The following is a 27,698-nucleotide window of genomic DNA, read 5'->3' as shown; positions in this document are numbered from 1 at the left end:
TCCTATTAAACTATCATTAAGATTCTTCACAGAACTAGAAAAAAACTATTTTAAAATTGATATAGAGTCAAAAAAATGCCTTAATAGCCAATGCAATCCTAAGCAAAAAGCACAAAACTGGAGGCATCATGCTACCCAACTTCACACTATACTGCAGGACTACAGCACGGTTTTGGTACAAAAATAGACACATTGACCAGTAGAACAGAATAGAGAACCCAGAAATAAGGCTGCATACCTACAACTATCTGATCTTTGACAAACATGACAAAAACAAGCAATGAGGAAAGGATTCCCTATTCAATAAATGGTGCTGGCTAGCCATATGCAGAAGATTGAAACTGGACCCCTTTCTTATACTATATACAAAAATTAACTCAAGATCGATTGAAGACTTAAATATAAAACCTAAAGCTATAAAAACCCTGAAAGATAACCTAGGCAATACCATTTAGGACATAGGCATGGGCACAGATTTCATGATGAAGACTTCAAAAGCAGTTACAACAAAAGCAAAAGTTGACAAATGGATCCAATTAAACAAGAACTTCTTCACAGGAAAAGAAACTATCAGCAGAGTAAATAGACAATTTATAGAATGGGAGAAAATTTCTGCAAACTATTCATCTGACAAAGGTCTAATATCCAGCACCTATAAGGTACTTAAGCAAATTTACATGAAAAAAAACAACCGCATAAAAAACTGGGCAAGGGACATGAACAGACACTTCTCAAAAGAAGACATACATATGGGGCCAATAATCATACTTTAAAAAAAGCTCAACATCACTGATCCTTAGAGAAATGCAAATCAAAACCACAATGAGATACCATCTCACACCAGTCAGAATGGCTATGATTAAAAAGTCAAAAAATAACAGATGCTTGCAAGGTTGTGGAGAAAAAGGAATGTTTATATACTATTGGTGGGAGTGTAAATTAGTTCAACCGTTGTGGAAGACAGTGTGATGATTCCTCAAAGATCTGAAGATAGAAATACCATTTAACCTAAGAATCCCATTACTGAGTATATACCCAAAGGAATATAAATCATTCCATCATAAAGACACATTTGTGTGTATGTTCACTGCAGCATTATTCACAATAGCAAAGAATGGAATCAACCTAAATGACCATCAATGATAGACTAGACTTAAAAAATGTACATATATACTATGGAATACTAGGCAGCCATAAAAAAGAATGAGATCATCTCCTTTGCAGGAACATGGATAAAGCTGGAGACCATTATCCTTAGCAAATTAATTCAGGAACAGAAAACCAAATACCGCATGTTCTCACCTGTAAGTGGGAGCTAAATGATGAGAACACATGGACACGTAGAGGGGAACAATACACACTGGGGCCTATCAGAGGGTGGAGGCTTAGAAGAGGTTGAGGATCAGGAAAAATAACTAATTGGAACTAAGCTTAATACCTGGGTGATGAAATAATCTGTACAACAAACCCCCGTGACACAAGTTTACCTATATAACAAACCTGCACATGTACATCTGGACCTAAAAGTTAATTTTTTTTTTTTCAAAATGGGGAAAAAGTAGGCAAAGGATCTGAACAGATATTTCTCAAAAGAAGACATACAAATAGGTACACAAAAAAATGCTCAATATCACTAATCAACCCAGGGAAATGCATTTTAAAATCACAATGAGATATCTCCTCACACCTGTTAGAATGGGTGTTATCAAAAAGATGAAAGAGGCCAGGTGCAGTGGCTCATGCCTGTAATCCCAGCACTTTTGGAGGCCAAGGCGAGTGGATCACCTGAGGTCAAGAGTTTGAGACCAGCCTGGTCAACATGGTGAAACCCTGTATCTACTAAAAATACAAAAAATAGCCAGGCGTGGTGGTGCATACCTGTAATCCCAGCTGCTCAGGAGACTGAGGCAGGAGAATTGCTTGAACCTAGGAGGCGGAGGTTGCAGTGAGCCAAGACGGTGCCATTGGACTCCAGCCTGGGCAACAAGAGCGAAACTTCGTCTCAAAAAAAAAAAAAAAAAAAAAAAAAAAAAGAAAGATAACATGCATTGGTGAGGCTGCAGAAAAAAGGGAATAGTTATACATTGTTGTCTGGTATGTAAATTAGTACAACTATTATAGAAAACAGTATGGACGTTCTTTACAAAAACCAAACTAGAACTACCATATGATCCAGCAATCTCATGTTTGAGTATATATCTAAAGGAAATGCAATCAGTATGTTGAAGGTATATCTGTACTCCCATGTTCACTGCAGCATTATTTACAATGGCCAAGATATGGAATCAACCTAAGTACCCATCAGTGGTTGCATAGATGAAGAAAATGTGCTGTATATACACAATGTGTTATTATTCAGCCTTTTAGAAAAGGAAATTATCTTGTTCGTGACAATATGGATAAACCTGGAGGATATTATGCTAAGTGAAATAAGCCAGGCACAGAAAGACAAATGATCTCACTTATATATGGAAACTTAAAAAGTCTGACTCCTAGACATGGCATAGAATGATGGTTACCAAAGGCTGGGAGGATGGGGGAGAAAATGGGAAGTTGTTAGTCAAAGGGTACAAAGTTCCAGTTAGTAGGAATAAGTTTTGAGATCAATTGCACAGCAGTGTGACTATAGTCAATATAATGTATTGTATATTTCTTTTTTTTTTTTTAAGATGGAGTCTTGCTCTGTTACCCAGGCTGGAATGCAGTGGCGCAATCTCGGCTCACTGCAACCTCCACCTCCCAGGTTCAAGCGATTCTCCTGCTTCAGCCTCCCGAGTAGCTGGGACTATAGGCACCCGCCACCACATCCAGCTAATTTTTGTATTTTTAGTAGAGACGGGGACTCACCATATTGGTCAGATGGGTCTCAAACTCCTGACCTCAGGTGATCCACCTGCCTTGGCCTCCCAAAGTCTTGGGATTACAGGCATGAGCCACTGCACCCAGCCATGTATTTCCAGAGTAACCAAGAGTAGATTAAAAAATGACTCACTGCAAAAAAATGATAAGTGAGGTGATGGATATGTTAATTAGCTGGATTTAATTATTCTAGTTTGTGTACATACATGAAAACTTCACATTGTGCCTCACAAATGTATACAATTATGAATTTTCAATGAAAAATAATATTCACTTAAAAAATCCTTTAGTGATTGTATTATAGTCATGTAAGAGACTACAAACATTTCCTATTAACATTAGGACAAGCTGGATGAATGGTTTATGGGAACTCTGTACTGATTCTGCATATTCTCTTTAAGTCTAAAATTGTTTCACTATTGAAAGTTAAAAATATCCTTTTGGCAGCAGTGCAGAGGATGAAGTAGAGAAGTAGGCTGGAGGGGGGTATTGTGGTAATCCGGAGTAAGGAGGGTCTGAAATCAGACCACAGCAGAAGGCCTGGAGGACACAAGAGGGTGGATGAGAGAAATTTAGGAGTGAGAGGAGGCAGGATTCAGTGACTGGATGAGGTTTGGAGATGGAGCCATTACAGAGACAAGGCTTGCTTGAAGTGATAATATTCTTCCTTTAGCAGGAGAAAGAAGGTTAACTTTGAACCAGATGTGAGATAAGACCAAATGTTAGTGGGTGTTTGAAGAAGTTGAATGACTCCCTTCTGGTTGAGTAAGATTTTCAAGTGAAGTGTAACTCAGTGTCCAGCCCTCTACCAAAAGGGAATACACAGCAGGACTACTGCTTTCAAGACCAGAGGAGGTGGCCAGAGCTTTTTATGTGAGCATCATGAATTTGTGTATGAAGTAGAAAGAGTGTGAGTGGAGTCACTAGACCCTGCAGAAGCTCACAATTTTTCAGGCATGTGATGTTTCGTGTAACTCTGAATGCTTCTTTGAAAATGGCTGAATTTATATAGTAGCCTTAAGAAAGATTCATGAAATGAGTGTTTTGTTAAACTTTAGTCTCAGAGTGTTAGTTCTAAATGATTCCCAGCCCTGGGTAAAATCCCATAATGTTTTTTTTTTCTTTATCATTTGATCAACTGCAGTGACCCTAAAGCTATCAGCCAGATTGAATTAGAGGGTTACTCTTCCTTAAGGAAGGCAGGTGGAAACACACTGTACAAAGCCATTTCTCAGGGATAATTTATTTTCTCCTTTAATTCATGGCTGGCTATTTGATGGTAAGCTAATTGGCTGAATGTGAAATATTTAGATGTTTTGTTTCATATGATATCCCAAACTGGTTTATTTCACAGGCTGAATTTACTGAATTAATCCATTATGTGACTGTCATCCAATTATTTTTCTGTCAACCATTCCAAAAGTGTGAACATTTCCAATAACGCTAATTTCTTTGAAAAGTTTGATGTACTTTGTCTTTTAAAGGGTGCTTCAGAGCAGATAAGAAACCAAATACATATTTAAAATGTAAATACTGTATTTCACATTATTTGGTGCATTTTTCTAATGATTTAAGAGATTAGATGAAAACGACTTTGGAAGCTATTGTTTCCCAAATCTTAGGTTTCATAATAAAAGAAGAGGTAAACACAGCAAATTAAGAATGCTTTCTGACTGGGTGCAGTGGCTCATGCCTGTAATCCCAGGACTTTGGGAGGCCAAGGTGGGTGGATCACCTGAGGTCAGGAGTTTGAGACTAGCCTGACCAACAAGGTGAAATCCTGCCACTACTAAAAGAATGCAAAAATTAGCTGGGCGTAGTGGCAGGTGCCTGTAGCCCAGCTACTTCGGAGACTGAGACAGGAGAATTGCTTGAACCCAGGAGGCAGAGGTTGCAGTGAGCCAAGATTGCACCACTGCACTCCAGCCTGGACAACGGAGTGAGACTCCATCTCAAAACAAAAAAATGCTTTCTGTATGCATAAGACTGTAGATGTTATTAAGAGAGTAAGATAAAAAGAGAGGAAAGAAAAAAATCAAAATGAAAGAAAGCATCGTCCTGGCTCTCCAGGAATATAGACAACAAAATGAAAGCATAGTTGTCTACCTTATCTGTCTATAGAAAAGGAAGAATAGAACTATGATTTCATGATCAAGGGAAATACAAATTGAACAATTTCAAAGTATGCATTTAAATACTAAAGAGGGGCTAGGCGCAGTTGCTCATGCCTGTAATCCCAGCACTTTGGGAGGCCAAGGTGGGCAGATCACTTGAGGTCAGGAATTCAAGACCAGCCTGGCCAACATGGTGGAACCCCATCTCTACTAAAAAAAAGAAAAAAGAAATACAAAAATTAGCCAGGTGTGGTGGTGGTGCACCTGTAATCCCAGCTACTAAGGAGGCGGTGGCAAGAGAATTGCTTGAACCAGGGAGGCAGAGGTTGTAGTGAGCCGAGATAGCACCATTGCGCTCCAGCGAGACTCCATTTCAAAAAAAAAAAGCTAAATAGGAGCATATTTGTAAACACCCACAATAATAATGCCTTTTTGTTTTCTAAGGTACAAAGAAGATGATAAACTATAATCACGAAACGTCAGATGAAAACACAAGCCTCCAGGAAAGCTGCAGCCAACCAATTTCACAAGCTTGTTCCAGGAATGCCTGACCCAGGTAATAACTTTGATTCACAACTCAGCCATTAGAAAAAGGAGCAATGGAAATTAATCTAATGGACAACATAGTTGCTTGAATTTTTACATCAGAGATGTCTGACTCTCCACCTCCTTAAGGGAAACAGTTCAGAGGCAGTCATACTGACAATCCTAGTACTGAAACCTGTGTTGTCCTTTCACCAAACTTTAAAATGCAAAATGTTTGGAAGACTAACACATAAACTGGCCCCAAACTGGTCAGGATGATTATTTTCCTATATTTTCTTACCATGTTTTAGTCTATCAAAAAGAGCTGTAGTCTGCTTCTGGATAGAAAAAAAGAAGTTTTTTGACAGCCTATCACAAAACAGTTATTTTAGAATAAGCAGTAGATTTTAATCTTAGTAGACTAAGGGTGGCTTTTGTCACACACTTTTGACTACTTAACTTGAAGGCTTTCAAAAGGAAAACATTCAAAAGAACCCCCAGTGAGTCAGCAAAGACTTTGAAAAGATTGTGTATATTTTCTAAAGCATATTTAAAAAAAAATCATGTACAGGGGGAAAGTGTAGAACATGTACCCACAAGAGCTAAATTTAAAAAGTGTGCGTACAGTGAACACATGCGTAGCATATGGATGCGGCTGACGGAAGAGGGCCTGGCCTCCATTCAAGACACCACTCACAGCAGATGCACCGTCATAAATTTGAGCTACACAGCCACGTCCTTGCTGGTCAGGTTCCAGTCAGTTGTCTTCAAATCTAGTATAGTTAATGCACCCTCAAACTCCAGCTTTCATTTGGGTTGGAGGGATGAGAAATTCCTATGTGAAAAAGCCAAATTGCACATATCCCAGACTGATAAATAGTCATTCATTCCCCACCTCTTGTGAGATGTTGGCAAATAAAATCCCTGGCAACTTTTCATTTCCGCGTTTTAGCCTAACAGATTTTGCCCATTGTCTGTCATCTGATTCCAACATACGTCAAGGATGGACAGTCAGACGTGATAGGATTACCACATTTTCTAGTATATTCCTCAAACAAAGTAAAAGGCTCTGAGTATAACAAGTAGTTTACTTTTCCTTTTATGTTCTCCCTCACCCCCCCCCAGAAAAGTACTGCATTCATTTATTTGCTGGTGGGGTTCTTGGGTGTTCATTTAAAATAGTGACACATGTGCTTAAACATTTTTAACATATTTATAAAATATGTAAATATTTTACAATTCAAATCAAATGTTTGAATTATCTCTATGTGGACCTAAAGATGCACTAGTTTATTAGAGTTCCCTGTAGATTCATTCAATAACTGAGGACTTCGATGATGAAAGGTGCAATATTTAGCCAAACTAGCAACTAGTAAAATGTACCATCTCCACAAATCAAATAGATGGTCATCTTTGGTTCTCACTGGATGGGTAGAACAGATGTTGGCAAGGAGGGGTCTGCTTTGCACAACCCTTTAGACAAATAATTTGATAACTTTGGCAGAGCTGAATCTACTAATTTGATTCTTAGAATTCTAGGTAGTGGAACAGTACCAGATGCCTCACAAAATTTTAGCAACCATGTTTAACTGCTCCTCATCACATCCTCTTCACTCCTCTTTGGGGAGCTTCATCTTAAATTAGATGCAGCTGCAGAGTGAAAGATTTCTTTCATGTTCCTATTTAGTATGAAAACAATAGCAAAAATAAACAGTCAATTTCCTAACTTTTAGGAATTCTTCCTTTGGCTTTGACTTTTTTTTTCCTAATGGGAGAGGGACAGTTTGATCACAGTGCTGTTTTAGAGACCATCTAACAGAAATTCCATGGAGAACTACTCATTTTTCACACTCATCCAGCAAAATTCACTAAATGTGCCTGAGGTGCTCATTTCAAAAATTGCATATAAGCAGGTTATTTTCTCTAATTCTGACAAGTTTCAATCACATATTCAGTTCATTTGATTCATTTTAGTGAAGTGGACGTTAATCCTACCTTATTTAATTTAACTGCTCGAGGAATTAATTTGTCATTTGCTGGTTACTAGGTTTTTAAAGAGAAGGGAAAACACTTGGAAAAAATGGAAGTTTCATCTCTGGCCTGCATTATAGCTTCTGGCATACTTTTAGATACCAACAAGTAATGTCGAAGAAGCAGCTGTTAAAATGATCCTGCTTAATAGCCATAAAGAAATGAAGACTTCCATAGAGAGCTTTGCAAGTATACCTGGCATGTGTATCATTGTCTGAGTTATTTCCAGTTGGTAATCAGAGAAGTTTAATTCTCCTTTCTCTCTTTCTTATTCTCCTCTTCCCCCTGAGTTTTCTTTTCTTTCGTCATGGCCTTGCAAGTTGCAAAGAATTGCTGTTTTTCAGCTCCCTACGGTGAAATAATGCAAAACAGGAAGTCTACTCTCTCTGTGTCATTTGGGATAACTTATTGTGGAGTTTGTTTCTTGAGTTACATTTGCCTATAGATACAAAGTGATCTAAAGGGCAAACCAAGAAAGGAAGGCCTAGAATAGCCTGTTTGTCTGGGGCCTTTTAAATCTCTGCAGTCATTAATACTTTATCAACTACCTGTGGAATAAGAAATGTCTAGGTTGGCTGCTTCTAGCAAAAAAAGTTCCTTTTCCCTTCAGATCAGTCTCAGTGGAGCTGCCATTTCCTGCTGACTGAGAGACAAGATGGAGTGCCAGATTGTCATTTAGTTTAACTCCATGGAAATGAGGCAAGGGAATCTGACCATGACTAAACTTTGCATCCAGCAAAAGAACACAGGGCAATCAAGGAAACCTTCTGCTGGCCCTGGGAGGACAGACTGCTGGTAGGTTTGCAAGATGTGTTAGGCTGGCAGAGGGGAAGTCCCCAGGAACACAGAGGTGACAAAAACTCTTAGCATTTATTTATTCAGACCTTTCATTATGCCAGAATTGAAGCACTTCCTTTAAGGAGGCTGCCCTAAAGAGATGGCTAGCTTTTATGACCAAGAAAAGGTAAACAGAAAAACAGACCCACCAGCCACCAAAGGCACGACCAATCACAATGCTCAGGAGAGGTCTAGCACAACTCAAACTCAACTATTCCATCTGTTTTCCTGACTTCTCTGTGTGTATGTGTACACAGGTGTGTGTGTGTGTGTATGTACGTACGTGTAACACACCTTTGTTAACCTCAGCTTTGCAAGTCTCTTGTTCAATTGCCTGTATAGGACTTAGAGGAAAGAGAAATAAGCACCAAAATAAACTTCTTTCTTTCTCTCTTTCTCTCCAGTGATTAATTCTTAAATTGCCAGGTTTAAATGAAACAATTTTAAAAGGCAAATTTACTTAAAGCAATAATAGCAACTTAAAAAATTTGTAAAGTATCTTTTAAAATTCATTATAAAACCACATTTTACATGTCAATTTTGCAGATACATTTTAAAAATTTCTGGGTTCCCCAAAACATTTTTGTTTGTCTTCTCACATTTGCTCATGATATGAGTAATATGTGTAGCCACAATGTGGACCCAGCCGTTATGTGCACCTAGCCCTAAAAGTGTATAATGTGGTTCAAGTTTTGTGGGTTAGATTTTAATTTCCAGAAATTATCTTGCTCAAAGTCCAGTTTCTGTTAAGCACCAATTTAATTTCTTGCAGGTCTCAGGCTTGTGGCTTCATACTAATTGTCAGGCTGCTGGTGTGGTATTGATTAAGTAGTTATATTCTTCAGGACTTTTCAACTAATAACAAATTTATATTTATTAGTTAGCTGGACAGAATAGGAATACTCAGCATGTTGTCCAAGTTTCAGTTTAGCACTTCATTTTGCAAACTCTTTTACACTGCTATTTTTACAAATTATTTCTCACAACAGTCCTGTGAGATAGGCTAATGATGTTATCCAGAAGCTGTCTAGGTTTTAGAAAGGGTACATGATGTGTCCTGAGACAGCAGCAGAGCCAAGATTAGAATTCGCAGTTCCTGGGGCTCAGGCAGCCACGCCTTGCCACCCATTCAATATGTCCACCCCCTTATTTTAATTATATTAAGTTTCAGTGCCACTGCAGAGTAACAGATTAAGAGAAAATAACAGCGTTCAAATGGAAATGGAGTTCACGTCCATAATGGCAGAGCCTGGCGTTTAGGGGCCTGAGTGGTGCCTCTTGAGGGGCTGGATGCTCCATTTTCTCTGGAGTAGCCTAGAGAAATGGCTCCCTGACAAGCCCTTTCTAGTCCTCTTCTGAGTCAGCCTGTTTGAACTGAAAGATTATTTAGTTCAACTCCTTGTTTTGCAGATAAGGAAAGCCAGGTCCGGAAAGATTGAGTTTTGCCTAGGGCCTCAATGCAAAATTAGGTCAGTGTCATGGGAAGCACCCAGATCTCCAGATGCTGCCTTCAGCACTCTTTTCCCTGAACTACCCTATTTCTCAAGATTGGCTCCTTCCTGAACCACTTTCGATGGAGTTAGAAAGTGAATGGAGGTAACAGCCAATGCTTATGCAGCGTGAATTTGGGTTTTTTTTTTAATTTAAAGGAAGCCTAGAGCTTGACATAGCTTGTAGGCAGAAGATGAGGTTAAAGTAAAAGAACTGATAAGTAATATTTTCTATTTCACTAAGTAATGTTACCAGCTGTATAATGAGAACTATGTCTACAAAATCTAGAATGAATTGGAGACTTCAAATTGTCACTGCAGATAGCTAAACCAAACTAATTATCCAGGCCTTAAATAGAACTTTGTGGTCTAAATGAGAAAGAGAATAATTTGCTCTCTAAGTAAATTCTATTTCTTCATTGTGAGAAACACACATTCACCTGTCCAAACCCAAAGGATGGACTCAGAGACAGGAACAACAGTGGAAGCAAGACTTTTAATGGCGGTCTTGCAAGATCGGGTGTCTGGTAGGCAGGCACACATGGGGCAATTACAGCAGGTAATTTATCTCCTAGCACGCAAGCCCCTCCCCTACTTCCTCACTGGTTGAGTACTATGGGGTTACAGTCTTCCCTGAAATTGCCCAAGTTTCATTACTCCCCATACAAGGTTATATCCTAGTCTTCTTCCCTGCTTAAGTTTTGATTTCCCAATAATGAGACTTTCTTCCTTTTTGTGGGCTGACCACTCCTCTACATTCTGTTCATTTATCGTGACCTTCTAGGTGCATGAGCCATGCTGTTTGTTATATCCATAGGCTGGCTGCCAGTACTTACATTTATCATGCCTTGAAAATGTACCATTTAGAATGTTTTCTCACATTCATGATAATTGTTAATATGTAAAAATGTTGCGTGAGAAGGCCTGAGTTAGAAAAAATAACCCAGTGCAATCCATGCTTTAGAAAATCTATCCTGGGCCCAGGGCTTTCTATATGCCAGTCATTCTCATGCAACTGCCCCCATTTTTTTTTTTTTAACCATAGCTGCATGTTTCCATTAAATTCATTTTTTTAATGTAAGTAAATGTATGAAAAAAGAAAGCTTTGAAAAACGATAAAATGGAAAACCAGTATAATTTGCCAAAATCAATTAAATTTGCAATTATAAAAATCTTTAAAAGTTTATATGTGCTTTTACTAGAACCATCTCATGCATGACTGTCAGTGTATGTACTGTGCCTTGGGAGACATTGATCTAGGCTAGAAGTTATCAATATTTTTTAGAGGTGGGGGAGGAAACTCAGGAACCATTCTATTTGGCCTCACACAGATAGGTAGTTGGAAAAGAAGTATGTTTTCATCATTTTAGAAAACTGTAGATATTTTCTTTGATACTACAACAAGGCTTAAGATAAAGACTATGAAACTAAATCAATGAACTTTTACTTCAAAATGTATTGGTCTACCTTGCATTTTGAATGAATTTCTTTACCCATGCCTGATTTTGTGTAAGTATGCATTGGTCATTTGGAAAACATTGTTTTACTGGGCTATGCAGATCTTCCAAATTTTGGCAAATTTATATTTTTTAATACCACCATGAGCCACATAAGGAAAGCATTTAAACATTGGAAGTCTGTTAATCTCATGGTGGCAGATACAAGATTCCAAAATTCAAATTTTTACCTGAAACCTCCCATTTTATTATTGATGACAAATACAAAAAAACAAGCGTTCTTGTTTTCCCTTCAATTGAGAGGTCCACTTAGTTCATTTTCAAGAAAATGTCATTACGTACCAAAGTCTCAATAATCATAGTTTGCCTGCAAGTTAAGCTTCCTCAGATCAAAGTTTGTAAGTCTGTAAGTCTTAACAGCAAACTGGTTGGTGCTTTGTGACAAAGGTGGCTAGGTCAGCTGCAGCTCAACCACACAGGTGCTTGTCCTTGAGACAACACTCGTACTTTGGTATGAAGCAATAATTCATGTGTGCACTCCATTTCATCACAGAAAATGTTTAAAATACATGTATTCAAGGGTTGAAATTTAATAAAATCAATAACTCTGCTTCATCAAAGACATTCTTAAGTTAATTTGGTGCTTATTTTTTTCCTTTTTTTACTGCTAATGTATGAAATTGAAGAATACAATGACTGTAAGCAAAGTTTGGTGCAACTGCCTTGATCCATGTTAAGGGACCAGTGATTTTACTTGCAATTGATTTAGCACTATCAGTGCAAAAGTCAACCTTGAAAAAAAGGCAAATAACATTTTGATATTAGTGTGAAAATAGTTCTGATCTCACAAATCCCCTGAAAGGATCTTGTTGATCTTCAAGGATCTGTGGCCACACTTTGAAACCTGCTGAGTAAGGCCAATTTGCAAAATTAAGGGAAAAGGAAAGGAATCTCATTTATTATATACCTTATAAACATGTTATGAATTGAATTGTGTCCTCCCTAAATTCATATGTTGTAGTCACCCCCACCGCCCCCACCGAATTTAACCATATTTAGAGACAAGGCCTTGAAAGAATTTAAAGGGAGCCCATTAGGGTGGGGTCCCAATCCAATATGACCAGTGTCCTTATAAGAGGAAGAGACACCAGGGACATAGTACACAAGGGACAACCATATGGAAAAGCAGCAAGAGGATGGCCATCTGCAAGCGGAGTGGCCTTAGAGGAATCTAATCCTGCTGGCACCTGGATCTTGGACTTGCAGGCTTCAAAACTGTCAGAAAATACATTTCTGTTGTTTAAGCCACCTCCTCTGCGGTATCTTATTATAGCAGCCCTAGCAAACTAATACATATTGGTATCATATGATGACATTATGATACATACATGATGACATTTATGATGCTATTAGTCATCTTAAAAACTTTGAAGTACATATTGTCATCCTCATTTTATGGAGGAGGAAGTGAAAGCTCAGGGAAGATAGGCAATTTTCTAAGCTCATGCTTAGAAAGAGAGGAAAAAGCCAAAATTCAGATATGACCACAAAGCCAGAGGTCCCAGAGTCAGTGCATGAGTGAGCTTGTATAGAAACTCAAATTCCAGTGCTCTGTCTGTGACATCAAGTTGCCCTGAGAAGTGAAGATGTTATTTCCTACTAATGATCCTAAAAAATAGAAAACCTAATTATAAACAATTTCTACTAACAGTACAATGTAAATATTACTCTAATTAATGATTTTGCAAAATTTTATCTCTGCCATATGGACAATGCAATTTAAAAAAATAATAATTATAAATATGCAGAGACCAGTGTGGCTCAAACACAGAATTTTATCACAAATACGAACTACAAAAACCAACCCCACCCTTCTTTCTCTAATAGACATGTCTGGAGGAGCTAAACCAACAACCTAAAGAAATAAATAAATGACCTAATAACTCCTGTTTGAACCTATGACCTTTCTTTGCCTGTTCTTGTAATGTGCTATTGATTGGCCAGCCGGAAGGGACACTGTTTCAGCAGCCTGCTGTCCATGAGAGAATGACTTCTTCACTTGGTGTCTCGGTTGACCCCTCAGGAGGTATGGCTGAAAGTTCGGCATCAAATGGCTTTTAACATCTAGGTTTCATTCTGAATCTCCCTCAAGTCCAGCAGTAATGAAGCAATTGTATATCCTGCCATAATAAATCTGAATCAAAATGAAGCCAGTACCCTCTTCCTTCCAGGGAGCAGAGTGGATCAGAGTTTAGACAGATGAGGAGCATTTTGTGTAATGCCCTGATCAGAAGGATAGAAGCTCCATCCTTTGGTACAGAGCAACTCTGAGTGCGTTTCCTGTGCAGGTTGCCATTTGTATTAGAAATTTGACTGCCAAGGAGTTTAAGCCTTATTGAGGAATAGGAATCTATAATCCTTTATTTCAAAGTTCTTGCTTCAGCGATGTCTTTTTTTTTTTTTTTTTTGCATTTAGAATTAATTCCACTGCAAAAAAAGTGCACATCTACCAAATATCAAGCTTTGCATTAGATACCAGGGGTCTTAGGGTAAATAAGACATGCATGCTTTTTTCTCAAAGAAATTTCATTGTCTCTATTGTGTTATCTGAATTCAGAATGCCATGGCCTCGTTAGCCTATTTCATTTTATTTGTAGTATTTGCCAATGTCAGATAGTCTTTTATTTTTATTAATGTACTTGTTGTCCATTTCCCCAACCAGAATGAAGCTCCTCTGCAAAGGCATGTATCGTGTCTGCTTTGCGTGTCACTGTGTTATCAGACCTGGAATAGTGCCTTGACACAGTGTAGACATCCTTTAAAAATGAATAATCTACAGCTAACTAACATTGGTACAGTGTACTGACTAGGTATGAGTAGTTTGAGAACATTAAGTCTTTTTTCTTTAAGGACAGAAGTATAATGACTAAGTTTAAAGGATGGACACCGTCTTACCACATACACTTGTATTTTGTTAGAAGATATTTTATTTCAAGACAAGCCTGGACAACATAGTGAGACCCTGCATCTATTAATATTTAAAAAATCAAAATGAAGAGATTTTGGAATATCTGTTAAAATCCATCTGAAGTCACAGTGTTTTAATAGCTAAAGTGATTTTCACAAATTCTCAATGGAGCAAAGAATTTATTTCCCAAGAATTCTTTTCTGAGAATCTCTTTAACCTACTTCCTTGAGTTGAAAAAGTAAAGTAGTTTTCATAGGGATGAGCTGTGCAAACCTAGTGTCCAAAAACATCTGACACTCTTATCTTGAATGACGCAATAGAATTTAAAGAACTTGTCATCATGTGGTCCTTGACAAAAACCTTTGTGGAGAGTATCTTTGCCATTTTGAGAATTTTTACAATCAGAACTTGCCCCCACCTTGCACATGACTTCTTTCACAAAAATTCCATCTCCCAAGTCATCTTCTCTGTACCTATTGAGGAGTATAGATCTCCTCATGGTTTTTGGCATTGGAGTAAGAAAATAAACTGGTGATGGGTAATGAGATTATGTATTCTTGGACCTTTCATCTGTATTATTGATTCATGTATGTGTGTGGGTGTGGGTAGAGGCATGTGCATTGGCCTTTTGCAGAATGAGATTCTGTAGTTTTCTGCAGTGGACATTTCCTACCTTTGGCTGGCCCAGATAGTAAGAATACTATCTTTCCTGGCTTTGATTACTGAGAATTTTAAGGAGGTTTCATTATTTACACCCTTTTTTTGGACTATTAAACATGTCAAATTTGGTGTAGACAAGAGGCACTCATAGAAAGAGTTTTTTTAAAGGTCTCTGCATATAAGATACTTCCATAGCAAGTCATAGAAAAAATTCCCAAGTTTCAGTGTGGACAGATGGTGCTGCTCTGCAATATAAGCAGCAATGTCCTCAGGAGACTATTGATTTTGTTTGTGAATATAAATCCCTAAACAATGACAGATAAGCTGGTGGGAAGTACTTCTTTAATAATTCAATAATTTCATTAAATGATCTGGTCCTAAGTAAAACAGAGATGGTGAGATACCTGACCATGGACTGTATTTAAGTCTCATATAAAAATAAGATCATGGTCTGCTTTTGTTCATGTTTATCTATTTTGTCTGCTTCAAGATAAAAGGAAGTCTTTCAGTGTGTGAATTCTAAGAAATAGGGCAAACGACATCAGATTCTTCCAACTGTCTCATAGCAGCCATTTTAAGTTCAGGCTCCCCACATTCAAGGCAATGGCTTGGTTCGTTTGCTTACTAGGTAAGCTTGAACATTGATTTACTTTGCCTACTGCTATTTAGCTTTCTGTTTTCTTAGCAGGTTCCCATCTCAATGGAGCATGGACAGTAGTAGGAAGTAGAAGCCAATTTGATTCCAACACAGCACTTTATTACAGCTAAGAAAGACATATTACCCAAAGCTGTCTTCCGATGTGCCAGAAGCAACAATCAGGAAGAATTCTAAGGGACAAATAAACAACCTGAAACTAAATCACAGAAACTTTTGGAAACACAACTTGAATGAGTCCAAGTGTATCTGTGCATTTGTGTATTTGTTGTTTATGCACGACAAAGTCCTATAAAATCAAATTGATTTACTTTACCTTGATTTACTTTAGTAAAAAATTTTAAATAGCAAATTCATATTTATGTTTGTCTTCACAAAGGAATTATAAACTTAATGTTTTGTATATTTAATTTGTTAATTAGGGACTCGTAGGTCATCAAAGAGATGTTAAAATAATACAATCAACAGTCGTAGAGTAACACATGTACAATTTAATTTTTGGCAAGACTCAGAAAAAACAATTTGATATGTTAATGGATCTTAATGGGCAATAGCTATTAATTAAATAAATAGCCCATTAGACTGAGAAGTGAAGTGTCAGGACAAGGACAATCTACTAAAATTGCTAAAGAATAGCAATTAACTTACAGTATTTAGTGATGGCACAGATATTTCTATTTGGTTTTGTAGATATTTGTGTCAGCTATATCAAATTAATTAAATTAAATCAGCAACTATTTAATAAATCTCTACCATGTGGGCAATGCTATGCTAGGTATTTGGAATAAAGCAAAAAAGTAGACAATGTGATCTAGATTCTTGGGGAAAATATAGTAGGGAGAGGCAAGATGTAAGTAAATTTAAAATACAATGGTTGTACATGTTGGCATACTAAAAATGTTTTAAGGTATTACATCATCAATTCTTTACCATTTTTATCACTGTCCATCATGACTTACAATAATTGTTGAGGAAAAATAATGCTGGAGGAGAGTGTGGGGATAACCAAGAAGGTGTAAGTCCTGGCCTCTCCACAGGAGGCCAGTGATTTAATTTGGAAGATTGATTGCTAAGTGAAATCTTTGCCAACACAGGAAGTCCCATGAATAGGAAACGGAGAGAGAGTTGAGGACCAGGATGTCCTGGCAAGTGTGCAGAGGAAAACTGGATCTTGAGGTACAGGTAGAATGTGACTAAACAGAGAGGGGAGGTGGTGGCTCGGGTGGGGACGATGGCCAGAGCCAGCTTCATTGTGAGGCATTAGGGTTGAGGCTGGAGAAGAGATTTATGTAATGAAGCCACATTGTGTGCATGCTGGTGATTGAGGAATTTGGACTAAGCTCTCCTGAGGAGAGTGACAGAATCAAAGTGGTTGTAGGAAGATACTGATCAGAGTGAAGGGTGCTGGGAGACCTGTGGTAGGGAGTAGGAGCTAAAAGCCAGCAAGACTGGCTGGAGGCCTTTGTGAGGGGTAAGAGATGAACATGATTTCCTAAACCAGATCACAGCCTTCTTAAGGGAAAGGGAAATACCTTGCTTTTCCTTTGTTTGCTTGTTTTTCCTGTACATTCAGTCCAGAATGTATAATTCAGTAGAATAACCCCTTGTAGAGTCACTGACTTATGAGACTATCTAAAGACAGGGGCTGACCTTTGCCTCTGATAACTGTATTTGGCCCCCTGGAATAAGAGTGCCTCATGAATAAAACAAGTTAGAGAAACCTAAGGAGATTCAAGCAGAGGTCACTCTATAGTGAGGTGATAAATTTTGTGACAGATATCTAGGCCTACCCTAGTTGCAAGCAATCATTACTGAATTACCTGGTGATAACAACAGGAGGCGAAGAACATGTGCATTCTAGGCACAGTGCAAATGCAAATTGCTAGCTTCCTGGAGATCTGATCAAATAAAACTTAAATTTTAATTAAACTGTGGCCAAATTAATTAAAGGTTATTATATTGTGTGATAGATAATTATCAACTAGAATGTTAGTTATTTTGCTGCAGCATCCTGATTTCTTTATCTTCCTGTTCTGAAAATGTAAAAATCCTTTTAGTCTTTTAGTTGAGTCACAAGCAAAAAAAAAAAAAAAAATTAAGTTAGCAGAATGTATTAAACATTAATTTAAGCACAGTCATGCAAACAAATTTTTCTTTTTTCTCTAACTACATTTTAAGTTCTTGAGATAATCTTTACGGGTGGCACATCTAGTTTTTTTTAATAAGCTTTTAATAAATTTGGTAATAATAGCAACTAATAATGTTAACAATAATAATGATAACTGTCATTTCTCTCTCCTCAGGATCATTTTGTGCCGAGGGTTCATAACTGAGTCATAGCTGTCTATATTAAAGGATTGTTCCTAGGTTTTATTTATCTTGTTCAGCCTTTTAATTCAATTGGTTTCTTGGCTGATTTGTCTCCCGGTGTGATTAATCAATGGGAACTAGGGACCCAATTCACGTTTTCACTTAAGTCGATTGAAATGGTGAGTGTGGTTATGATTGTTTAGGAGATAAAGTGGGATCGCTGACTTAAAGATCATTTCTTCCTGGTTTTGTGCCTTAACTTTCTTTTCCCCAGCAGACTTTCTGGTAACTGATTCTCTGTTATGGAAGCCTTACAGGGAGTGGAAAGGTAGATAGAGATTTCTCTTCAGTGATGATTTCTATTAATTTTATTATTTCTCATCAACAATTGATGTACCCAGAGGCGATCAAAGTATAAGTAAATGACCAGCAATTGGTTTCACTTCAAATCTAATACTTTCCAAAAAGCACTTTGTGGCCAGTATCTAAGAGAAATTTAATAGAAGTCAAAGGCTGGAAGAAAATGTGGGGTCTAGGCCATTTCCTCCCAAGCTCTTCTCCCCTCATCTAGCATTAGACAGGCACTACCACTTCTCTTCTCAAGGTGCCCAGACAGGACGATTCTGCAGTAGCCTTTAGGAAATTCATTTCAACGTTAATATCCCTCATGGCCTAGAGAGAAGTAATTTGGCTCATATATAATCTGGTTCCTCCTCGTCTGCGTTGAAAGCCCTTAATGACCTCATGTTTTCCCTCAGCAGGGCTGAGGGTATTCTGTCAAAACGCCATGATGGATTATGTGCTTGGTGACCTTCTGTGACTTTTTGCAAGGCAAGTTGAGTAGAATGAAAAGGTGGCGAAGAGGCAGGGGAATACCCCTATTTGCCAGCCTGCCATCCGGCAGCAGGAGGAAGGTTTCCAGAGGAAAAGCTGAATGAGATCCTTCCGCTGCTTCCCCTCCTCTCCTGCCATTACCTTCTCTACTCTGAAAGCCTAACAGGGGAAACAATTTAGGAAAAGAAGAGAAAACTCTCTCCTTTGTGCTCAGCAGTTGCCATTTACAGGACTCTTGCAAGTTTAATGAAAGGGAAAACTGGCCTTCTTGCGCATCTCCTGTAATACTTCCTTTGGCATATAATACAAATGAGAAGACATTCAATGTTAAATATTTGTGTGCATTTTGTTTCTTATTTGGTTTGAGAGTTTCCCTACAAAACAGCTTTTTTTTAAAAGGAGATCATTATATTTAGAGGGGCTTAGTAAGAGGCTTTGACGATTGAGTCAAAGGTTTGCTATTGGAAATAGATGCTTGGTGTCGCAAAGAAAAATTAGCACTGAGACAAGGATCTTTCAGCAACGCAATTTTTACTTCCTGGACTGCAGGAAGGGCACCCTCGCTAGCCATTGTGCCATGAGAGTGCAGTGAAAAAAGGAAAACACACAAATTTATCCCTTATGCATTTGGGGTCATCTTACTGCTGTGTATGATCTCCTTACTCTGTGTCTGATCTCTGAGCCAGACCTCACAATCTAAACTAAAACCGGATTAGCTAATAACGCAGAACTTTTCCAAACAGGTGAAAGCAGTGGAGGGTTGGGCCATGCCTGTGAGCACGTCCAGCACAGATATCTTGGTTAAAGTTCAAGGACATAGACTGTACTACGTGCCTGTAAGCATGGCATGTCTAACAGCTACATGGGATAGGGCTTAACAAAGTTATTAGTACACGTATTCTTTAACAAGAAAGGAAACTTTAAAAAGGAACTTTTCTACTTCCTACATTTGCTCACCTGGAAACTGCTCAGGTAAAGAGAACATCTTTTTACTGTAAAGGAGCATTCCTTAGATCCCTTTAAGCCACCCCAGACAAAAAAGACTAATTTCAGTTTGTTCAGAAGTAACCTCAGAATTATAGACAGGGGGAGGGTTGTAGCACTAGCCAGAGCCCACATGTTGCATTTGTAACCCATTTATTTGCAAGAAACACCACCAACAAATCATGCAACAGCATATTCCAGATAATAAAGTTTTAAAACTTCGATGTCTGTGCTATTTTAGATTGGTGTTCCTATCTGTGAGGTACCCTAACTACCATGTATTGTGTGTCCTGTCTCCTCATCTAGGTTGAGAGCCAGATCACATCATTCCTCTAAATCCTCAGCACCTGTCACAGGGGCTGGACATGAGTAGGTACTGATAAAACAATTGTGGAATGAATAAATGAACATAGAAACTGCCTTTTTCTAATACGTTTATCTGAAAAGACCAGTTGATTCTTTATATGAGTTTTGCTCTAGCGGCTTCTTGGAGAAAAAAAAAGAAAGTGTAGGTTTTACTCAAGACTATTCTTGATGAGGCTATAACAATGTGTGGACTGAGGAAGGCGAGGAGGAATGTGGGATGAAAAATGGGGAAAATCTTGCTGGGGATTTTTGGGCTTTTATACAGGTTGGTTTCTGCTGGGCACTGCCTGAGATAGATTTTGTGTGGATTGCTGAGTGAGGGTCTAGAAATAAGTTCATTTTATTTTTTAATATGTAGAAGGCTGGAATTGTGAAGTACAAAGTCAAATCAAGGGGAAAATGCAAATGAAAATCATGTTTCCTTGAACATATTCTGTAGCTCTTAATTTCTCTGGGTACCTTAGACTTGGGCAGTTTTCTCTCTGGACCAGTATGTCATTTATTTTGGTTCTACAAAGTCATACACCACTGGAATGCGATTGGTATTCTTACCAACCCAGAACCATCTGCTCCTTTCTAGACAACAGCTATTCTGTTCCGGCTTTCTCCAGCTCCTGCTTCTTTCAGTTTTCTCATATATTTTCAATCGTATGTATTCTTTTCTTGGTGAATAAGAGACAGTAAGTGCCCGAGGAATTAGTCTTTGGATACATTTCTCCCCCAACAGGCGCTGGATTTTTAAATGCATGCTTGTTCCCTTTCTGAGTTTTGATCTTCTATATGCGAAATGAAATGTTTATCTGTAACATTGGCAAAGGGAAATGTAGTCTTCCGGAAAAGCCCTATAATCCTTACATAAATCACAAGTCACTGTTTAACTGGTGACCAATTAATGTCATAATGTTTCCTCTACTCAAAAATCAGGTAGCAAAGATAAATCGTTTCCAGAGGAAGTGAGAGGTAACTGATGAAGAAAACAAATCAATTTTGGTGTAAACTTAGTCTTGCTCCGCTCCCAGTGTGGCTGATGACTGGATGCTCAGAAATGTTCAAGGCATGTTCAGTTAGAACCTCAGAGCAGCAAACTCATCCCCTGGCTGGCGTTGTTTACCTAGAATGTGTGGCTTTCATGCCATGATCAAATTTCATTTCTCGTCTATCTATGTGGTTTAAAGGAAACTTCGTCAGACTTAAAGTAAAGGGATGTGGTTTCAAATCCAATTCCATGCAAGTTGTAAACCTCTGAATCTGAGCTTCCTCATCTGTAAGATGGAATTAATGACACCTACACTACAAAGGTGCTAGGAAGATTAACCAGGACAGCATATGGAAAATCTTGGAATCAGCTGCTGTTCAATAAATGTTGGTTGAATTTTAATCTGCAATTACTAAAATGAAGTCCAGAAATGAGATAATGAATCTGGATAATTCATCCTTGCATCAATTATTTAAACTCTGCATAAAGAGAAAGGCTTGGGGATTCAATTATCTGTATACTTACTCAATTCTGTGCTGCATCTTTTAAATAAGCTTGGAATTTAACACATAATCATATTCTTTCTTTAGGTAATTAGTTCTGGTGGTGAAAGGGTTAAGGAATTGCCCATCCCATTTTGTTCAAAGATTTTTTTTTTAAAGGCACTATTAGAAGAGATGAAATCTAACGTAAATGTCAGCCCCGTATCAAAATAAACTTACTGTTAGAATAAAAAATTCTCTGGGTTTATTAAGATGTTATGAATTTAGTAGGATTTCCATCACTCTTCCCTCTATTTGTAGTGACCAAAGCATGAAACCATTGTTAAAACCACCTATTAATCAATTTGCTCTTCTGCTTTTCAGTAATGGAGTTTCCCAGATGAAACAGTATATCAACTTTAACCCTTTTCTAGTAAATTAAAGCTTTTAGCTTTTACCAGCCAGGACCATTAATGCCATTTTGTTATCAAGAAATGTTCATGCTTATGCTGTTAATCATTAAAATAATTGCAATTATTTTACCTAGGCATCCTTTAGTTTTCAGACTCTTTTAAGTCTTTCTGCCCTAATACTACTTGGAGTCACCTAAGGCTTTAGGTATTCCTTTAACTGAGCATTTTCATTTTGATACATAGATTTGTGATTAACTTATTAATGACAAAAAGGTGAGTTATAAAAATATTCCCACCTTCTAGCATTCATTATTCACAGTACATCATCAGCCTTCCCAGGCTTCAAACTAGTTCCCCTTTAGCTTAATTTTATTACTTTATCAATTTTAGGTATCATGATCCATTGAAATTTAAATTCATTTGGTTGAAACCAATAAAATACCATATAGTTGCTGTCAAGTTTTCTTTTAAAATGCTATCTTTTATACTTAAAAAATTAAGCGGTATATTTTACCATTGCTTTTCTCCATATTTATTATAAAATATCTGTTGAGGTCCAATATCGTGTTCTTTAAGGGTCTCAATAGGAAAAAAATAGCACACTCAAATGAAATAATTGAAAATGTTTGTTTGAGGCACAGTCTCTCTCTGTCATCCAGGCAGGAGTGTAGTGGTGTGATCACAGCTTACTGCAGCCTCAGCCTCCCCGGCTCAAGCTACTAGCTCAAGTGATTCTCCCCTGTCAGCCTCCCAAGTAGCTGGGACTACAGGTATACACCACCACACCCAGCTAATTTTTTATTTATTTATTTTTTGTACAGACAGCATTTTTCCATGTTGCCCAGGCTCATCTCAAACTCATGGGCTCAAGTGATCTTCCTGCCTCAGCCTCCCAAAGTGCTGGGATTACAGGCATGAGCCATTGTGCCTGGCCTGAAAGAGTTTTAATAAATGAACTATGTAAAAAGATGCAGTCAGAGTTGAGGGAACCCAAAAGATATAGGAATGCATTCCAGAGCCAGCCATAATGGGGAGTTATCACCTGTATTAGGCATGAAGGAACAAGGGGTGGGAGCAACTACTGGAACCTGAAGAGAGTGACTGTACTGTAAGAGAGGTCTGACTGACAGGAGCTGTGTCTTTGCTGGAGGAAATAGCCAATCGAAGGTGACCTTGCAGCAAGGGACCTAGGGTCCTGAACTTATTTTCCTTCTGCCCTTCCAGTTTCTACTGGGAGCTCCCACCAACCAATCCAACTAGTAGCTAGAGGCAAGAGTGTCTTTTGATACAGTTCACACAGGTCTACCTTCTGTGGCACAAAGCAGGGTGGAGAATGGTGAACATGCCCCTAAAGGGACAAAGGGCAAATATTAGGTACTAAGCAAATGGGTGTCAAACACTTTCAGTTTGTGATCATATTCATTTTAACTGAATACACATTGGTGGAACATCTATTAGAGGAAAGCCACTTTAGTGGCCTCTGAAGATATGAAGACAAGTAAGCAGGACTGGCTAGGGTCAGGCAAGCAAGGTGTGTAGGGCACATTTGCGTGTGCTTGAGGCGACCTCCTTAAATTTTGTGCTGAGGTTCTTCACTTGCTTCACCCTAGTCTCAGCCCTGTAAATAAGACTTAATACCCATCTTCAAGGGTTTTTCAATCTAGCTAGACAAACATGAATAAAAAAGAACCATAGCACAAAAAGTCCAATTACAAGTGCCATGCCCAAAGTACAAGAAGTAATATGAAAGCCCAAATGCCTGACTAATAAATTTCAGTGACAGGATCTGGTATGGCTCCTCTGAAGACAAGTCACCTAAGCTGCGTATTCAAAAACAAGTAAGATTTTGAGAAATTTGTTTGTTCAACAGATATCTACTGAGCATTTACTATATGTGAATTCCTGTTTTAGATGGTAGGGGAAGAGCAGAGACCAACACACAGAAGGTCCCTGATCTCATGAAGCTTACGTTTTGGTGGGAGCAAAAGACAACAAAAAAATAAACAAGTGAGGGAATATGAAGTGGAGACGACTGGATGCTCAAAGACAATTCTGCTTGGGCGCCTTGCATTTTTGCATGTTTCATGAGAAGAAGCTCTAACTGTCTCTTTGTTTTGAAGTGTCTTTCAAGGATGTTTGTATAGCAAACAGCCTTGGAAGATAATAGCGTTCCCCTTGGGAGCAGGTGGTAGGTAGGCTTGCTTACTGTCTACTATAAAAGGTTTGGGACACCTGAGCTCATGGTTCCTCAGCCACAGTGTGTGTGTGCAGCATTCACCAAGGCCCTCCCCAGATCACTCCTAATTTGAGGGTCAAAAGGAAGCAGCATAAATATGAAGCCCATGCCATCTGCTGTGTTGTGAGTGATAAGGTGCTGTATCTTTGAACCAGGAGTCCAGTGTTTTCTGCTTTCATCCATGAAACCATGGCTGGCTACTTTGTTAATTGCAAGCAGGTAAAACCTCAGACCCTTGGTAGTTCTCAGCAGTTTTTGGTGATAGTATAAGATGCTGATAGGGACATTGCTTTCTGAAAAAGAAAGGATAAGTACCATATGGGTCAGCCTCAGGAATGTGAAAGGACTTTCTAGAATCCAGCGGTAACACTCTTACCCAATGGGTGAGCAAGGATTGTAGGGGAATTAGTGAGGATCTCCACGGTCCTACCTGTTAATATGTTTTATAGCCAGGTGAAGGGGCGTAGGAGTAAAACAAGCAATCAGAACAGTGTTTTTGTCATTGCTTGCTTACTTCAGGTGGGAAGAAGAAGAAATGTTATAGTGACAATGAGGCAGCAAGCCCTGTGGCCAGAGCCAAAAGTCAATATGGCTATAGCTACCGAGGCAATGATGCTGAAATAAATGGTGTCAGCAACAAAGATACAGAGATTTAGACAGGCTAAAGGCATTAGAAGTTCATTTGCTTGTACTGCACTGTCACTGCTTAACACTGAAAGTAAATGAAAAGCCTTGATTTCCGGTACAGAATCACTCTGTTCCTCTGCACCTCTGCTATCTCCCCGTCTCTCTTGACCTTGATCTCAGCTGCTTTAAAGAGAAGAATGACTGGGGCTGTGCCAAGGTCTCCCTGTCCCCAAGGGCAACTGGAAGCGTTATACACTTATCTGAGTATGTTGGGAAAGCTTGGCTAGGGAAGGACCTCAAACTTTTAAGTTCTATTGGACATAGACAACCCATCCCAAAGTCCCAAGTGACAGGGGTTGGGTTGGGTATACAGTAGGGAAGGGAAGTTAACACGACCTTGTGGATAGGGTGAATCTATAGTATGAATTGATGTTTTATACTCCTGTACTTCCCTGACCCAGAAGTTGCCAGAGGGGATTCTCGCGATCAGAGAGAGAGGCTCATGTATGGAGTGTTAGTGGGATAAACCATCCTGATATTTGCATCCAGTGGGTGAGTTGGGATTTTGCCTGAATGTCTCCATCCTCAGATGCCCAAAGTTTTCACTATTCCAATGACATCCTCCTGGGTAGCAAGTCAGAAGCCTGAGCAGGTCCTGACCATGTTATTATCCCACATCTGCCAGCAGGGGTGGCTGAAACGCTGAGAAAATCCAGAGGCTTGCTCACTGAATGAAGGTTTTGGGGACCATGTATGGATCCACAGTGTTCATTCTCTCAGTCAAAAAAAAAAACTACTCTCTCTAGCTAACCACCACCAAAAAGAAGACCTGGCACCTGATCGTACTTTTTTTGGTTATTAGAGACAGTATATTTCTCACTTGGCCATTTTTCTTGGTCCTGTACATAGGGTAACTTGAAAATCAGCACCCTGTAAGTGGGACTCAAAGAAAAAAAACAGCAACGATCACCACCAACAAGAAGTCTGTTTTTATCCCTGTGAGCTACAAGTCTCCATGACTGATGATTTCGCTGATGGGAACTTCTGGTAAAGAGAAGCAGTCTTTATCTAGAGGTGCTCCTGGGGATTTTGGTCTTGTTTACCTCACTGACATGGATACCAGGTACATTTCTATTGAAAAGCAGCTATTAACTTGCTATCTGGCTCTTGTCAACATTGAATGCCTAATTCATGGAGACTTTGGGATTTCCAGTCTGACATTCTTATTTTGGGGGTCAACTTGGACTCAACCACTAACAAGCTGTGAAGAGCCCAATAACCTTTGTTTGTCAAATAGATACAGTATATTCGATAATGCAGCCACCCTCGCCCCAGTAGCATCTCGGCTTTGCTTGAAAAACTGGCAGGTAATCCTCTGGGAAAAACTATCTCCTCTAGTCTACCATTTGAAACAAAATCACTGGCTCAATAGGGCCTTCAGTTCACAAAATTTTCCCCGAGAAGTTAGCAAACTATAGCCTGCAGGCTGGCCACTTTTTTTTTTTTAAATAAATAAAACAAAACTATGTTTTTCTTGATAAAAATAAACAGTGCAAAGAAGCATATGAGGGAACATACATTTAAAAATATTCTTTTAATAAAATTTTAACTTTTACTTTCAGGGGTATATGCGCAGGTTTGTTATATAGGCAAACTCATGACTTGGGGGTTTGATGTACAGATTATTTTGTCACCTGGGTAGTAAGCATAGAACCTGATAGTTGTTTTTTTTTTTTTCCCTGAACGTTTTCCTCCTCCCATCCCCCACCCTCTCAGAGCCCCACTGTGTGTTGTTTCCCTCTATGTGTTCATGTGTTTTCATTATTTAGCTCCAGTTATAGTAAGAACATGCAATATTTGACTTTCTGTACCTGCATTAGTTTGCTAAGAATAATGGCCTCCAGTTCCATCCATGTTTTTGCAAAGGACATGATCTGGTACTTTTTTAATGGCTGCCTAGTATTCCATGGTGTATGTGTACCACATTTTCTTCATCCAGTCCACCACTGATGGGCATTGTGGCTGATTCCACCTCTTTGCTATTGTGAATAGTGGTGGAATGAACATATGTGTGTATGTGTTTTTATGGTAGAACAATTTATATTCCTTTGGGTATATACCCAGTAGTGGGATTGCTGGGTCAAATGGTAGTCCTGTTTTTAGTTCTTTGAGGAATCACCACACTGCGTTACACAATGGCTGAACTAATTTACACTCCCACCAACAGTATATAAACATTCCCTTTGTCTCTACAACCTTGCCACCATCTATTATTTTTTGACTTCTTAATAATAGCCATTCTGACTGGTGTAAAATGGTATTTTGGTTTTGATTTTCATTTCTCTAATGATTAGTGATATTGAGCATTGATTCATGTGCATGTTGGCTGCGCATGTGTCTTCTTTTGAAATGTCTTTTTATGTCCTTTACCCATTTTTGCCTACTTTTTAATTGGATTAATTGCTTTTTGTTTGTATGTTTAAATTCCTTGTAGATTCTGGATATTAAACCCTTTGTCAGATGTATAGTTTGCAAATATTTTCTCCTATCCTGTAGATCACCTGTTTACTCTTGATAGTTTCTTTTGCTGTGCAGAAGCTCTTTAGTTTAATTAGGTCCCAGTTGTCAATTTTTGCTTTTGTTGCAATTGCTTTTGGCATTTTTGTCATGAAAGCTTTGCAAGTTTTTAATGCCCAAAACGATATTCCTTAAGTTACCTTCCAGGGTTTTTATAGTTTTAGGATTTATATTTAGGCCTTTAATCTATCTTGATTTAATTTTTGTATGTGGTGTAAGGAAGGAGTCCAATTTCAATCTTCTGCATATATTGTCTAACAGCTAGCCAATTATCCCAGTACCATTTATTGAATAGGG

The 27,698-nt window shown here is 38.5% G+C and overlaps 1 long non-coding RNA gene across 1 annotated transcript in view; it reads left to right on the top strand.

Annotated features, from left to right (window-relative positions):
* The window catches only part of LOC108311505, a 99,723-nt gene that overhangs the window by 69,134 nt on the left and 2,891 nt on the right, over positions 1-27,698 (top strand). The window contains exons 2-3 of the long non-coding RNA XR_001828232.2: positions 5,418-5,529; positions 25,734-25,947. This is a non-coding gene — a long non-coding RNA (uncharacterized LOC108311505). The remainder of the gene's footprint in view (positions 1-5,417; positions 5,530-25,733; positions 25,948-27,698) is intronic.

This window comes from Cebus imitator, unplaced genomic scaffold, assembly GCF_001604975.1.
Source record: "Cebus imitator isolate Cc_AM_T3 unplaced genomic scaffold, Cebus_imitator-1.0 Scaffold117, whole genome shotgun sequence".
Lineage (NCBI taxonomy): Eukaryota > Metazoa > Chordata > Mammalia > Primates > Cebidae > Cebus > Cebus imitator.
This window is presented reverse-complemented; position numbering and strand designations above follow the sequence as displayed.